We start from the raw sequence: 17,201 nt of genomic DNA on the forward strand, positions 1-17,201 counted from the left end.
CTAGGGTCGATAGAGCTTCCAAAGCCAGTGGCAAGTGTTTTGAGTTATGGCCCGGGGCATATAAGGTTTTTATGTAAGGGGTGATTGTATATACTTCAGAAGTACCCCATTCGATTGGAAATTGGAAGTTCCAGTTATGCTTTTAAGAGTCAAAAGTTATCGGAGAGTATCTATATATTATGGAATTATTCTTGAATTTATTGATGTCTTTTAGTTTTACTGCTGATGATGAACACTGTAGTGTTCGAAATATCCAGTTAAAATTTTTATATCTGTTCACTGTCGATTAAAAGATTTGCATATATTTTCAGAAGGGGGTAAAACAATTCGAAAACCTTATAAAAGAAAACCAAAAGTTCGAAGTTTAGTAGAAATCGATGTTGGAAATTGAACGTCGCTTGCCGAGTCCAAGGGTCTGATGGGTGGTAATTGCAAAAAATATGTGTATATGTTTTAACAAGGGGGTTACAACAATTCAAAAACATTAAAAATGAAAACCAAAAGTTTGAAGCTTAGTAGAAATTGATATTAGAAATTGGACGTCCTGTGCCGAGTCCCAGGGCCTAATGGCTGGTAGTTGCTAAAATATATGTAATGTTATTATTATTATCATTTATTGGGAAACCCGTCACACCAAAAAGGGGCAGACGGAGCAATAAACGAAAGAAAAAGATATATATATATATATATATATATATATATATATATATATATATATATATATATATATATATATATATATATATATATATATATATATATACTAGCTGTTGGGGTGGCGCTTCGCGCCACCCCAACACCTAGTTGGTGGGGGCGCTTCGCGCCCCGCCCAAGACCCCCCGCGCGCGTAAGTCGTTACGCGCCATTGTAGTTGTGTCCCTATGTCCCACCTGTGAATATAGATATATATATATATATATATATATATATATATATATATATATATATATATATATATATATATATATATATATATGGTTTTAACTACGTAAAACTTGCGAATATAAAACATTCTTTGCTGTCCCATTGTCTTTGCATTTAAATAGATTGTCAGGTTTACCGACTCTTGAACATGCAACATATAATGGTCCATGGGAAAACAATCTGTATTCAGATCTATACCTCATGATTCTAATGATTGCCCTTGAGCTTTGTTGATGGTGATTGCTAATCGACCATTCCCTGTCCCGGTGTCCCGGTCGTCATTTATATCCCCGTGTTTCCCCCGGTGTCCCCGTTGTAGTTGTGTCCCGGTCGTCATTTATATTCCCTGTGTCCCGGTCGTCATTTGTATCCCGGTGTCCCGGTCTGTATATACATTCGTTTTTTAGTTTTGTTTTTCTCCTTTATTTTTTCCTTTTTTTTTTCTTTTTTAGTTTATTTAGATTTTTTATTTTTTTTATTAGTTTTTAGTTTTTTTTTCTTTTTAGTTTTTTTGTAGTTTTTACCTTCTTTTTAGTTTTGTTAGTTTTTTTTTACTTATGTCCTGGTCGTCATTTATACTCCCTGTGTCCCGGTGCTTTGTTGATTGCTAATCGAACATTCCTTTTGTCCTGGTCGCTTTCTCTTTGAGTGTCGTCATTTATTTTTTTCTTTTTTAGTTCTTTTAGTTTTTACCTTTTTTAGTTTTTTTTAGTTTTTTAGATGAAAATTTTTTTTAGTTTTTTCCTTTTTTTCTTTTTAGTTTTTTATTGGTTTTTACCTTTATTTTAGCTTATTTTTCAGTTTTTTCCTTTTTTTTATTTTTTTATTTTTTTTAGTTTTTTACCTTTTTTTAGTTTTTATATATATATATATATATATGGTTTTAACTACGTAAAACTTGCGAATATACAACATTCTTTGCTGTCCCATTGTCTTTGCATTTAAATAGATTGTCAGGTTTACCGACTCTTGAACATGCAACATATAATGGGTCCATGGGAAAACAATCTGTATTCAGATCTATACCTCATGATTCTAATGATTGCCCTTGAGCTTTGTTGATGGTGATTGCTAATCGACCATTCCCTGTCCCGGTCGTCATTTATATCCCCCTGTTTCCCCCGGTGTCCCCATTGTAGTTGTGTCCCTGTGTCCCGATCGTCATTTATATTCCCTGTGTCCCGGTCGTCATTTGTATCCCGGTGTCCCGGTCTGTATATACATTCGTTTTTTAGTTTTGTTTTTCTCCTTTATTTTTTTCCTTTTTTTTCTTTTTTAGTTTATTTAGATTTTTTAGTTTTTTTTTTATTAGTTTTTAGTTTTTTTTCTTTTTAGTTTTTTTGTAGTTTTTACCTTCTTTTTAGTTTTGTTAGTTTTTTTTTACTTATGTCCTGGTCGTCATTTATACTCCCTGTGTCCCGGTGCTTTGTTGATTGCTAATCGAACATTCCTTTTGTCCTGGTCACTTTCTCTTTGAGTGTCGTCATTTATTTTTTTCTTTTTTAGTTCTTTTAGTTTTTACCTTTTTTAGTTTTTTTTAGTTTTTTAGATGAAAATTTTTTTTAGTTTTTTCCTTTTTTTTCTTTTTAGTTTTTTATTTGTTTTTACCTTTATTTTAGCTTATTTTTCAGTTTTTCCTTTTTTTTAGTTTTTTTTTATTTTTTTTAGTTTTTTACCTTTTTTTTAGTTTATATATATATATATATATATATATATATATATATATATATATATATATGGTTTTAACTACGTAAAACTTGCGAATATACAACATTCTTTGCTGTCCCATTGTCTTTGCATTTAAATAGATTGTCAGGTTTACTGACTCTTGAACATGCAACATATAATGGTCCATGGGAAAACAATCTGTATTCAGATCTATACCTCATGATTCTAATGATTGCCCTTGAGCTTTGTTGATGGTGATTGCTAATCGACCATTCCCTGTCCCGGTTGTCATTTATATCCCCCTGTTTCCCCCGGTGTCCCCGTTGTAGTTGTGTCCCTGTCGTCATTTATATTCCCTGTGTCCCGGTCGTCATTTGTATCCCGGTGTCCCGGTCTGTATATACATTCGTTTTTTAGTTTTGTTTTTCTCCTTTATTTTTTCCTTTTTTTTCTTTTTTAGTTTATTTAGATTTTTTAGTTTTTTTATTAGTTTTTAGTTTTTTTTCTTTTTAGTTTTTTTGTAGTTTTTACCTTCTTTTTAGTTTTGTTAGTTTTTTTTTACTTATGTCCTGGTCGTCATTTATACTCCCTGTGTCCCGGTGCTTTGTTGATTGCTAATCGAACATTCCTTTTGTCCTGGTCGCTTTCTCTTTGAGTGTCGTCATTTATTTTTTTCTTTTTTAGTTCTTTTAGTTTTTACCTTTTTTAGTTTTTTTTTAGTTTTTTAGATGAAAATTTTTTTTTAGTTTTTTCCTTTTTTTCTTTTTAGTTTTTTATTGGTTTTTACCTTTATTTTAGCTTATTTTTCAGTTTTTTTCCTTATTTTTAGTTTTTTTTTATTTTTTATTTTTTTTAGTTTTTTACCTTTTTTTAGTTTTTTTAGTTTTTTTAGTTTTTTAGCTTTTTTACTTTTTTTATTAGTTTTTTAGTTTCTTTTGTAGTTTTTGCCTTTTTTTAAGTTTTGTTTTTCTCCTTTATTTTTTTCCTTTTTTTTTCTTTTTTAGTTTATTTACATTTTTATATTTTTTAGTTTTTTATTAGTTTTTAGTTTTTTTTCTTTTTAGTTTTTTTTGTAGTTTTTACCTTCTTTTTAGTTTTGTTAGTTTTTTTTTTTACTTATGTCCTGGTCGTCATTTATACTCCCTGTGTCCCGGTGCTTTGTTGATTGCTAATCGAACATTCCTTTTGTCCTGGTCGCTTTCTCTTTGAGTGTCGTCATTTATTTTTTTATTTTTTAGTTCTTTTAGTTTTTACCTTTTTTAGTTTTTTTAGTTTTTTAGATGAAAATTTTTTTTAGTTTTTTCCTTTTTTTCTTTTTAGTTTTTTATTGGTTTTTACCTTTATTTTAGCTTATTTTTCAGTTTTTTCCTTTTTTTTTATTTTTTTTTATTTTTATTTTTTTTAGTTTTTTACCTTTTTTTAGTTGTTTTAGTTTTTTTTTTAGTTTTTTAGCTTTTTTACTTTTTTTTATTAGTTTTTAGTGTTTTTTTGTAGTTTTTTGCCTTTTTTTAGTTTTTTCAGTTTTTTTTTTAGTTTTTTATTGGTTTTTTACCTTTATTTTCGCTTATTTTTCAGTTTTTTTCCTTTTTTTAGTTTTTAATTTTTTTAGTTTTTTACCTTTTTTTAGTTTTTTAGTTTTTTTTAGTTTTTTAGCTTTTTTATTTTTTTTATTAGTTTTTAGTTTTTTTTTGTAGTTTTTGCCTTTTTTTCGCTTTGTTGATTGCTAATCGAACATTCCTTTTGTCCTGGTCGCTTTCTCTTTGAGTTTCGTCATTTATTTTTTTCTTTTTTAGTTCTTTTAGTTTTTACCTTTTTTAGTTTTTTTTAGGTTTTTAGATGAAAATTTTTTTTAGTGTTTTCCTTTTTTTCTTTTTAGTTTTTTATTGGTTTTTACCTTTATTTTAGCTTGTTTTTCAGTTTTTTCTTTTTTTTAGTTTTTTTTTATTTTTTTTAGTTTTTTACCTTTTTTTAATTTTTTTAGTTTTTTTAGTTTTTTAGCTTTTTTACTTTTTTTATTAGTTTTTAGTTTTTTTTTTGTAGTTTTTTGCCTTTTTTTAGTTTTTTCAGTTTTTTTTTTTTAGTTTTTTTATTGGTTTTTACCTTTATTTTAGCTTATTTTTCAGTTTTTTTCCTTTTTTTTTTAGTTTTTTTTTAGTTTTTAGTTTTTTTAGTTTTTTACCTTTTTTTAGTTTTTTTAGTTTTTTTTAGTTTTTTAGCTTTTTTATTTTTTTTATTAGTTTTTAGTTTTTTTTGTAGTTTTTTGCCTTTTTTTAGTTTTTTTAGTTTTTTAGCTTTTTTATTAGTTTTTAGTTTTTTTTTGTAGTTTTTGCCTTTTTTTAGTTTTTTTAGTTTTTTAGCTTTTTTATTTTTTTTTATTAGTTTTTAGTTTTTTTTGTAGTTTTTTGCCTTTTTTTAGTTTTTTCAGTTTTGACGTCACCTGATCCAGTTTTTTCAGGTGACGTCACCTGATCCATCCACAGACAGACAGACAACTTATTTTTATATATATAGAAGACTAGCTGTTGGGGTGGCGCTTCGCGCCACCCCAACACCTAGTTGGTGGGGGCGCTTCGCGCCCCCCCGCGCGCGTAAGTCGTTACGCGCCATAATAGTTACGCGCCATTGTAGTTGTGTCCCTATGTCCCACCTGTGAATATAGATATATATATATATATATATATATATATATATATATATATATATATATATATATATATATATATATATATATATATATATATATATATATATATATATATATATATATATATATCTATCTATATATATATCTATATATATAAAAATAAGTTGTCTGTCTGTCTGTGGATGTGTGGATGGATGTGTCAGGTGACGTCACCTGAAAAAACTGGATTAGGTGACGTCAAAACTGAAAAAACTAAAAAAAGGCAAAAACTACAAAAAAAAACTAAAAACTAATAAAAAAAATAAAAAAGCTAAAAAACTAAAAAAACTATAAAGGTAAAAACCAATAAAAAACTAAAAACTAATAAAAAAGCTAAAAAACTAAAAAAACTAAAAAAAGGCAAAAACTACAAAAAAAACTAAAAACTAATAAAAAAAATAAAAAACTAAAAACTAATAAAAAAGCTAAAAAACTAAAAAAACTAAAAAAAGGCAAAAACTACAAAAAAAACTAAAAACTAATAAAAAAAATAAAAAAGCTAAAAAACTAAAAAACTAAAAAAACTAAAAAAAGGTAAAAAACTAAAAAAACTAAAAACTAAAAAAAAACTAAAAAAAAAAGGAAAAAAAAACTGAAAAATAAGCTAAAATAAAGGTAAAAACCAATAAAAAACTAAAAAAAAAACTGAAAAAACTAAAAAAAGGCAAAAACTACAAAAAAAAACTAAAAACTAATAAAAAAAGTAAAAAAGCTAAAAAACTAAAAAAACTAAAAAAAACTAAAAAAAGGTAAAAAACTAAAAACAATAAAAAATAAAAAAAAACTAAAAAAAAAGGAAAAAAACTGAAAAAATAAGCTAAAATAAATGACGACACTCAAAGAGAAAGCGACCAGGACAAAAGGAATGTTCGATTAGCAATCAACAAAGCACCGGGACACAGGGAGTATAAATGACGACCAGGACATAAGTAAAAAAAAAATTAACAAAACTAAAAAGAAGGTAAAAACTACAAAAAAACTAAAAAGAAAAAAAAAACTAAAAACTAATAAAAAAACTAAAAAATCTAAAAATCTAAATAAACTAAAAAAGAAAAAAAAAGGAAAAAAATAAAGGAGAAAAACAAAACTAAAAAACGAATGTATATACAGACCGGTACACCGGGATACAAATGACGACCGGGACACAGGGAATATAAATGACGACCGGGACACAGGGACACAACTACAACGGGGACACCGGGGGAAACAGGGGGATATAAATGACAACCGGGACAAAAAAACTAAAAAGAAAAAAAAATAAAAACTAATAAAAAAACTAAAAAATCTAAAATCTAAATAAGCTAAAAAAGAAAAAAAAGGAAAAAAATAAAGGAGAAAAACAAAACTAAAAAACGAATGTATATACAGACCGGGACAACGGGATACAAATGACGACCGGGACACAGGGAATATAAATGACGACCGGGACACAGGGACACAACTACAACGGGGACACCGGGGGAAACAGGGGGATGTAAATGACGACCGGGACACCGGGACAGGGAATGGTCGATTAGCAATCACCATCAACAAAGCTCAAGGGCAATCATTAGAATCATGAGGTATAGATCTGAATACAGATTGTTTTCCCATGGACCATTATATGTTGCATGTTCAAGAGTCGGTAAACCTGACAATCTATTTATATGCAAAGACAATGGGACAGCAAAGAATGTTGTATATTCGCAAGTTTTACGTAGTTAAAACCATATATATATATATATATATATATATATATATATATATATATATATATATATATATATATATATATCTATCTATATTCACAGGTGGGACATAGGGACACAACTACAATGGCGCGTAACTATTATGGCGCGTAACGACTTACGCGCGCGGGGGGGCTTGGGGGGGGGCGCGAAGCGCCACCCCAACAGCTAGTATATATATATAATGGTCCATGGGAAAACAATCTGTATTCAGATCTATACCTCATGATTCTAATGATTGCCCTTGAGCTTTGTTGATGGTGATTGCTAATCGACCATTCCCTGTCCCGGTCGTCATTTACATCCCCCTGTTTCCCCCGGTGTCCCCGTTGTAGTTGTGTCCCTGTGTCCCGGTCGTCATTTATATTCCCTGTGTCCCGGTCGTCATTTGTATCCCGGTGTCCCGGTCTGTATATACATTCGTTTTTAGTTTTGTTTTTCTCCTTTATTTTTTTCCTTTTTTTTCTTTTTTAGCTCATTTAGATTTTTAGATTTTTTAGTTTTTTTTATTAGTTTTTAGTTTTTTTTCTTTTTAGTTTTTTTGTCCCGGTCGTCATTTATATCCCCCTGTTTCCCCCGGTGTCCCCGTTGTAGTTGTGTCCCTGTGTCCCGGTCGTCATTTATATTCCCTGTGTCCCGGTCGTCATTTGTATCCCGGTGTACCGGTCTGTATATACATTCGTTTTTTAGTTTTGTTTTTCTCCTTTTTTTTTTCCTTTTTTTTCTTTTTTAGTTTATTTAGATTTTTAGATTTTTTAGTTTTTTTATTAGTTTTTAGTTTTTTTTTCTTTTTAGTTTTTTTGTAGTTTTTACCTTCTTTTTAGTTTTGTTAATTTTTTTTTTTACTTATGTCCTGGTCGTCATTTATACTCCCTGTGTCCCGGTGCTTTGTTGATTGCTAATCGAACATTCCTTTTGTCCTGGTCGCTTTCTCTTTGAGTGTCGTCATTTCTTTTTTTCTTTTTTAGTTCTTTTAGTTTTTACCTTTTTTAGTTTTTTTTAGTTTTTTAGATGAAAATTTTTTTTAGTTTTTTCCTTTTTTTCTTTTTAGTTTTTTATTGGTTTTTACCTTTATGTTAGCTTATTTTTCAGTTTTTTTCCTTTTTTTTAGTTTTTTCCTTTTTTTTTAGTTTTTATTTATTTTTTATTTTTTTTAGTTTTTTACCTTTTTTTAGTTTTTTTAGTTTTTTTTAGTTTTTTAGCTTTTTTACTTTTTTTATTAGTTTTTAGTTTTTTTGTAGTTTTTGCCTTTTTTTAGTTTTTTCAGTTTTTTTAGTTTTTTATTGGTTTTTACTTTTATTTTAGCTTATTTTTCAGTTTTTTTCCTTTTTTTTAGTTTTTTTTAGTTTTTAGTTTTTTTAGTTTTTTACCTTTTTTTAGTTTTTTTAGTTTTTTTAGTTTTTTAGCTTTTTTATTTTTTTTATTAGTTTTTTAGTTTTTTTTTTGTAGTTTTTGCCTTTTTTTTAGTTTTTTTTAGTTTTTTAGCTTTTTTATTAGTTTTTAGTTTTTTTTTGTAGTTTTTTGCCTTTTTTTAGTTTTTTTAGTTTTTTAGCTTTTTTATTTTTTTTATTAGTTTTTAGTTTTTTTTGTAGTTTTTGCCTTTTTTTAGTTTTTTTCAGTTTTGACGTCACCTGATCCAGTTTTTTCAGGTGACGTCACCTGATCCACGATCCACAGATCCACAGACAACTTATTTTTATATATATAGATAGTTTTTTTTTTTTACTTATGTCCTGGTCGTCATTTATACTCCCTGTGTCCCGTTGCTTTGTTGATTGCTAATCGAACATTCCTTTTGTCCTGGTCGCTTTCTCTTTGAGTGTCGTCATTTATTTTTTTCTTTTTTAGTTCTTTTAGTTTTTACCTTTTTTAGTTTTTTTTAGTTTTTTAGATGAAAATTTTTTTTAGTTTTTTCCTTTTTTTCTTTTTAGTTTTTTATTGGTTTTTACCTTTATTTTAGCTTATTTTTCAGTTTTTTTCCTTTTTTTAGTTTTTTTTTATTTTTTATTTTTTTTAGTTTTTCACCTTTTTTTAGTTTTTTTAGTTTTTTTAGTTTTTTAGCTTTTTTACTTTTTTTATTAGTTTTTAGTTTTTTTTGTAGTTTTTGCCTGATTTTAGTTTTTTCAGTTTTTTTTTCAGTTTTTTATTGGTTTTTACCTTTATTTTAGCTTATTTTTTCAGTTTTTTTTTTTTCCTTTTTTTTATTTTTTTTTTAGTGTTTAGTTTTTTTAGTGTTTTACTTTTTTTTAGTTTTTTTAGTTTTTTTAGTTTTTTAGCTTTTTTATTTTTTTTTATTAGTTTTTAGTTTTTTTTGTAGTTTTTGCCTTTTTTTAGTTTTTTTAGTTTTTTAGCTTTTTTATTAGTTTTTAGTTTTTTTTGTAGTTTTTGCCTTTTTTTAGTTTTTTAGCTTTTTTATTTTTTTTTATTAGTTTTTAGTTTTTTTTGTAGTTTTTGCCTTTATTTAGTTTTTTCAGTTTTGACGTCACCTGATCCAGTTTTTTCAGGTGACGTCACCTGATCCATCCACAGACAGACAGACAACTTATTTTTATATATATAGAAGATATATATATACTAGCTGTTGGGGTGGCGCTCAAACCTAGTTGGTGGGGCGCTTCGCGCCCCCCAAGCCTCCCCCGCACGCGTAAGTCGTTACGCGCCATATTAGTTACGCGCCATTGTAGTTGTGTCCCTGTGTCCCACCTGTGAATATAGATAGATTTATATATGTGTTTCAAACTACGTAAAAATTGCGAATATACAACATTCTTGGCTTTCCCACTACTGGGAGCTTTCCGTTTCCAATTGCCAGCAATTGATCTGAAAATGTTTGACCAGAGTCATTGTTTTGCAATCGGACACGCATATTTGTAGTTAATTTTAATATTTTTACGTGTGCCCATAAATTAGAATTTTTCAGGCAAGCATTCATTTCGTCTGCAGGAGTTAAACTACGTAAAAATTGCGAATATACAACATTCTTGGCTTTCCCATTGTCTGTGCATATACAAAGCCGTATGTACTAATAATGACGTCATATGCAAACGCTCTTTTTACAAACAAACAAACATGCATACACACAACTCGTTTTTATATAGATAGATAGATAGATAGATACAATACAAATTAACTGCGTAAAACTTGCGAATATACAACATTCTTCGCTGTCCAATTGTCGCTGCATATAAATAGATTGTCAGGTTTACCGACCCTCGAACATGCAACGTACAATTGTCCATGGGAAAAACAATCAGTATTAAGATCTATACCACATTTTTCTAATGATTGACCTTGAGCTTTGTTAATGGTGATTGCAAATGCTAATCAAATTGGGAATTGCAATCTTTTAAATTGAAAAGGCAGATCCGTTGGAATCATGGGAATGCGAGGAATAAGAACAGCCTCACCCTCAAAAGTCCCTGTCAAGATTGTGGCCTCTATTAGGTTTTCCATTGTTTTTTTTACGGCAAGTCGCGTGCCATTGCAAAGCTTTGGTGGGTTAATATTTCTTAAAAGTATTATTGGTACGCCTATTTTTAGTTGTAGCACGTGTGATGGAAACCCTGAAAGATCTATGGAATTTAAAAATTCAGATGGATAATTAACCGCTTCATTTGGTTCCAAAACTGTGTCGACTGACTTGTAAAGGACTGCCTGGTCTCGAATCTTGGTCGAAACAATATTGTTGATTTCGTGGACGTCTATATTTTTGGGTGCGAGAATCGCTCTTTCACTTAGCCATTTATTATTTTTATAATTTTTTAGAATATTCGGAAATACTTTTTCAATCAATTCATTTTTGGACGTCACTAAATTACAGAAATCAGCAGGTAGTTGTATACGTCCTGAAATTGAGTCTACTGGGAGCTTTCCGTTTCCAATTGCCAGCAATTGATCTGAAAATGTTTGACCAGAGTCATCGTTTTGCAATCGGACACGCATATTTGTAGTTAATTTTAATATTTTTACGTGTGCCCATAAATTAGAATTTTTCAGGCAAGCATTCATTTCGTCTGCAGGAGTTGATCTAGGTATTATAGGTAATGTTTGCCTGAAATCTCCCGCAAGCAATATTAATGTACTGCCAAAGGGTTTCGACTTCCCTCTCAAATCTTTCAAGCATTGATCCAGAGCCTCGAGCGATTTTTTGTGTGCCATTGTGCACTCATCCCAAATAATAAGTTTGCATTGCTGCAATACTTTACCCATCCCAGATGATTTGGAAATATTGTACGTGGGAGTTTCTGTAGAATGCAAATTCAGAGGCAATTTCAAAGCGGAATGAGCAGTTCTTCCACCAGGCAGCAATGTTGCGGCTATTCCGGACGACGCAATTGCCAACGCTATATCATTTTTTGATCGAATTGATGCCAGAATCAGTTTTATCACAAACGTTTTACCAGTACCTCCTGGCGCATCCAAAAAGAAAATTTCTCCAACGTTGTTATCGACACAATGCATTATCGTATCATAAATGTCTTTTTGTTCCGACGTTAACTTGGAAATGTTATTTTGTACATACGACAATAGATCACTCGTACTGTAACTTTGTTCACGATCCAATTCTACACATGTTGAAACAGCAGCGATACGGTTAGGTGAAGGCATTCCCAAATCCTGAAGAGGTTTGTTTGCCATACATACGCACAAATCTTCTATAATAACTAAAGTGTAGTTATAAATTTCTGATGTAAAATCAAAAGTCATATCTGACGTCTGTAACTGTTTTCGATGGAGTATATCTTCGAACATTTTTGACTTATATTTTTCCCATAACTCTGTAGGAGCTGATGGAGAGCAAGTTGTTAAAATGATGCCAAACAATGCACGAATTTGACTTGGGGTTGACGTTTCGCACGCGTCATTGATGCAGTTATCCCAGTGTTGGTCATTCTCCAATAAATTCAGAGCTTGGCATGCACTACGGTAAGTGTCATGTATAGTACCGTTTACAGTTCTCAAATACTCAAAGGATGTCGGACCGGGTACATTCACCAAAAGCAGGCGTAGAAAGAAGCATTCATGTTGATTGGGGTGAACGGTGTAGAGTCTTCCTATCGTGATATCTTTGAAGATGGTAGGTTGGCCGTCGACTGACTGGCTTCACTATGAAATACATATCGCCGAACCTTTGTTTTTTTAACTAAAATCTGGTAGGCATTGATGACCTTATCCAAGTCAAAATCCCAAACCCAATCATCATCGCTATCATTTTCAGTTTTGATGTGTTTTGACACTCGCTGTCCAAGTGGATCTTCATCTAACTGCGCGGTTTTGCGATCTTTAGCCTCAAGCCTGTTTCCTTGCTGTTCTTTTGATTCCTCGGCACGCTTTCTTTTCTGACTTTCTCTATCAGCAGCAAGTTTTTTAGCATAGACTCTTTGAGCATCTTCATCGGCTTTTGCCATTGCAAGTTCATCAGTCATTTTAAACTTAAACATTAATAGATTTCTACGTGAACATATATGTCTTAAATATCTTTAATGACGTCACCGTGACGACAACTAACTTCATGACGTCAGTCGACACAGAAACATGACGTCACCTGACAGACAGACACACAACTTATTTTTATATATATATATCTGGAAGTTTATACAACCAGCCGTTGCATCAACACCTGGCATGCCCCCGAGGCATAACTTAAAATAGTTTTTCCCGAGTTTAGGGGTTTGTATCTACCCCGGAGTTTTTTTTATCTAATGTTTAACCATTTTTAACGAAATGGCTATCTAAAAATTTTTATCGGATGGGTTTGGGGAAAAAAAGGTGTGGGGGAGGGGTTAGTTGCCCTCCGATCTCTTTTGACTCTTAAAACGTGAACTAGAACGTCCAATTTCCAATAAATCAGTCCTCTCTGAAGTTTATACGAGCATCCTTTCCATAAAAACCATATATATCCCCAAGGTATAAGTCACAACCCCTACCCCCGGGACCTGGAGGGTTGTGTTGACACCAGAGATTTTGTTATCGGATCTTTGAACTATTTTTAACAAAATGACTACCTCAGAATTTTTATTGGATGCATTTAGGGAAAGAATGGGGGGGGGGGGGCTATTTGCCCTGCGATCAGTTCTGTCTCTTATAAATGGCACTAGAACTTCCGATTTCCAATCGAATGAGCCCCCTCCGAAGTTTATATGAACACTTCTTCCATATGAAGTGCCCATGGGAAAAAAACAAGTAATAAAACATTGGAGCCGTATGACCTTTACTATGGGCAACATCGGAGTTTTTATTATCTAATTTAAACAAAAAATGGCTATCTAAAATTTTTTATCGAATGGGTTTGGGAAAAAAGGGCGAGCGGGGCTATTGCAGTTTCAATGTTTCTTTCAACTTAGAAAACAAAAAAACAACACTTGAGTCTTCAAATACGATGACCTAACTTGGGACACACATGTTTGTGTGTCGACTGACCTCATGTTTATCGACTGACGTCATAATAAGGATTGAGCTGTATGTCGTCATGAAGTTGTTTGTCGACTGACGTCATGTTTGTCGACTGACGAAATTACAGACCGGGACACCGGGACACAAATGACGACCGGGACATATAAATGACGACCGGGACACTCAAAGAGAAATTACAGACTGGAACACCGGGACACAAATAACGACAGGGACACTCAAAGATAAATTACGGACATCGAGGTATGTTGTATATTCGCAAGTTTTACGTAGTTAAAAACATATATATATATCTATCTATATTCACAGGTGGGACACAGGGACACAACTGCAATGGCGCGTAACTAATATGGCACGTACCGACTTACGCGCGCGGGGGGACTTGGGGGGCGAAGGGCCCCCACCAACTAGGTGTTGGGGTTTACCCACCAACAGCTAGTCTATATATATAAATATAAGTTATTTGTTTGTGTGTCTGTCGACTAACATCATTATAAGGATTGAGCTGTATGTCGTCATGAAGTTAGTAGTCGTCATGTTTGTTATGACGAGGCTTAGTATATGACGGCATTATAGGTATTTAAGAATATCGTTCAAAGAGAAATTTTTAGTTGTAAAATGACTGAAGAACCTACAATGGCAACAGCCGAGGAAGCTGCTGGGACACCGGGACACAAACAACGACCGGGACACAGGGACACAAGTATAACGGGGACGCCGGGGGCACAGGGGGGATACATAAATAACGAACGGGACACAGGGAATGTTCGATTAGCAATCACCATCAACAAAGCTCAAGGGCAATCATTAGAGTAATGAGGTATAGATTTGAATACGGATTGTTTTTCCCATGGACAATTATATGTTGCATGTTCATATATATAAAAATAAGTTGTTTGTTTGTGTGTCTGTCTGTCTGTCCGCATATGACGTCTGAATTATTTCATCATATACCAATTCAAAAACGAATGTATTCAAGCCGAAGTAGCTGAGTTGGTAAAGCGTTATGTTCCAGGTTCTAGGTCCGAGAGGTTCCAGGTTCGAACCTTGGCTTTAGCATTAATACAAAAAAAGAAAAAAAACTAAAAAAGGTAAAAACTACAAAAAAAACTAAAAAAAAAATACTAAAAAAAACTAAAAAACTAAAAAGAAAATACTAAAAAAACTAAAAAACTAAAAAAAAAACTAAAAAAAGGTAAAAAACTAAAAACTAAAAAAGAAAAAAAACTAAAAAAAGTAAAAACTATAAAAAATCTAAAAAGAAAAAAAACTAAAAACTAATGAAAAACTAAAAAAACTAAAAACTGAAAAAGAAAAAAAACTAAAAAAGGAAAAAAACTGATTGCTAATCTAACATTCCTTGTGTCCCGGTCGAGTGACGTCATGTTTGTGTGTCGACTGACGTCATGTTTGTCGACTTACGAAATTACAGACCGGGACATCGGGACACAAATGACGACCGGGACACTCAAAGGGAAAGCGACCGGGACACAAGGAATGTTCGATTAGCAATCACCATCAACAAAGCACCGGGACACATTTGACGACCGGGACACAGGGAATATAAATGACGACCAGGACACTCAAAGAGAAATTGCAGACCGGGACACCGGAACACAAATGACGACCGGGACACCGGGACACAGGGAATATAAATGACGACCGCGACACTCAAAGAGAAATTACAGACTGGGACACCGGGACACAAATGACGACTGAGACACAGGGAAACAACAACAAAGGGGACGCCGGGGGGCACAGGGGGATATATAAATGACGAAGGGGACACTAAAAAAAGGTAAAAACTACAAAAAAACTAAAAAGAAAAAACTAAAAACTAATACAAAAACTAAAAAAACTAAAAATTGAAAAAGAAAAAAAAACTAAAAAAAGGAAAAAACTGATAAATAAAGGAAAAAAATAAAACTAAAAAAAATAAAAAAAATAAAAAAGGTAAATGTATTCAAGCCGAAGTAGCTGAGTTGGTAAAGCGTTATGTTCCAGGTTCTAGGTCCGAGAGGTTCCAGCTTCGAACCTTGGCCTTAGCATTAATACAAAAGAAGAAAAAAAGAAAAAAAAGAAAAAAGCTAAAAAACTAAAAAAAACTAAAAAAAGGTAAAAAAACTACACTAAAAAAAAAATAAAAAAATAAAAAAAATGGTAAAAACAGCAAAAAAACTAAAAAGAAAAAAAACTAAAAACTAATAAAAAACTAAAAACTGAAAAAGAAAAAAAACTAAAAAAAGAAAAAAAACTGAAAAATAAAGGAGAAAAAGAAAACTAAAAAAAATAAAAATAAAAAACTAAAAAAGGTAAAAACTACAAAAAAAATAAAAAGAAAAAAGAAAAAAACTAAAAAGCTAAAAAATAGGTAAAAACCAAAAAAAAACTAAAAAGAAAAAAAGGAAAAAAAAATTATTTCATCATATACCAATTCAAAAACGAATGTATATACAGACCGGGACACAGGGAATATAAATGACGACCGGGACACTCAAAGAGAAATTACAGACTGGGACACCGGGACACAAATGACGACTGGGACGTGTGTGTCGACTGACGTCATGTTTGTGTGTCGACTGACGTCATGTTTGTCGACTATAAATGACGACTGGGACACAGGGACACAACTACAACGGGGACGCCGGGGGCACAGGGGGATATATAAATGACGATGGGGACACAGGGAATGTTTGATTAGCAATCACCATCAACAAAGCTCAAGGGCAATCATTAGAATAATGACGTATAGATCTGAATACGGATTGTTTTTCCCATGGACAATTATATGTTGCATGTTCAAGAGTCGGTAAACCTGACAATCTATCTATATGTACAGACAATGGGACAGCAAAGAATGTTTTGTATATTCGCAAGTTTTAAGTAGTTAAAAACACACACACACATATATATATATATATATATATATATATATATATATATATATATATATATATATATATATATATATATATATATATATATATATATATATATATATATATATATATATATATATATATATATATATATATAAATAAGTTGTCTGTCTGTGGATCTGTGGATCAGGTGACGTCATGTTTCTGTGTCTGCTGACGTCATGAAATTAGTTGTCGTCATTTTTGCTTTGACGATGCTTAGTATATTGTAAAACACATTAATTTGGTTAATAATATACCATTTAAAACACCAAAATGAACATGCTGGAGTAGTCACTCGATGAGAGAGGGTGTCAGAACGGAGAATGAAGGTCCCAGGTTCAAATCCTGGTTAGGCTAAAAAAGGTAAAAAACTAAAAACTAAAAAAAAACTGAAAAAACTAAAAAAAGGCAAAAACTACAAAAAAAACTAAAAACTAATACAAAAATAAAAAAGCTAAAAAACTAAAAAAACTAAAAAACTAAAAACTAAAAAAAAACTTAAAAAAAGGAAAAAACTGAAAAATAGAAGAGAAAAAGAAAACTAATAAAATCTATCTATATAAAAATAAGTTGTCTGTGGATCTGTGGATCGTGGATCAGGTGACGTCATGTTTCGGCTGACGTCATGAAATTAGTTGTCGTCATTTTTGCTTTGACGATGCTTAGTATATTGTAAAACACATTTATTTGGTTAATAATATACCATTTAAAACACCAAAATGAACATGCTGGAGTAGTCACTCGATGAGAGAGGGTGTCAGAACGGAGAATGAAGGTCCCAGGTTCAAATCTTGGTTAGGCTAAAAAAGGTAAAAAACTAAAAAAAACTGAAAAAACTAAAAAAAGGCAAAAACTACAAAAAAAACT

General features: G+C 31.2%; 1 long non-coding RNA gene across 1 annotated transcript; it reads left to right on the plus strand.

Moving 5' to 3' along the window:
- Positions 1-5,381: 5,381 nt before the first annotated feature.
- On the plus strand, positions 5,382-6,768 carry LOC136034356 (uncharacterized). Its single transcript, XR_010619164.1, has 2 exons — positions 5,382-5,571; positions 5,891-6,768. It is a non-coding gene; the product is annotated as an uncharacterized LOC136034356 (long non-coding RNA).
- Positions 6,769-17,201: the final 10,433 nt, after the last annotated feature.

Source organism: Artemia franciscana, chromosome 2, assembly GCF_032884065.1.
Source record: "Artemia franciscana chromosome 2, ASM3288406v1, whole genome shotgun sequence".
Taxonomy (NCBI): domain Eukaryota; kingdom Metazoa; phylum Arthropoda; class Branchiopoda; order Anostraca; family Artemiidae; genus Artemia; species Artemia franciscana.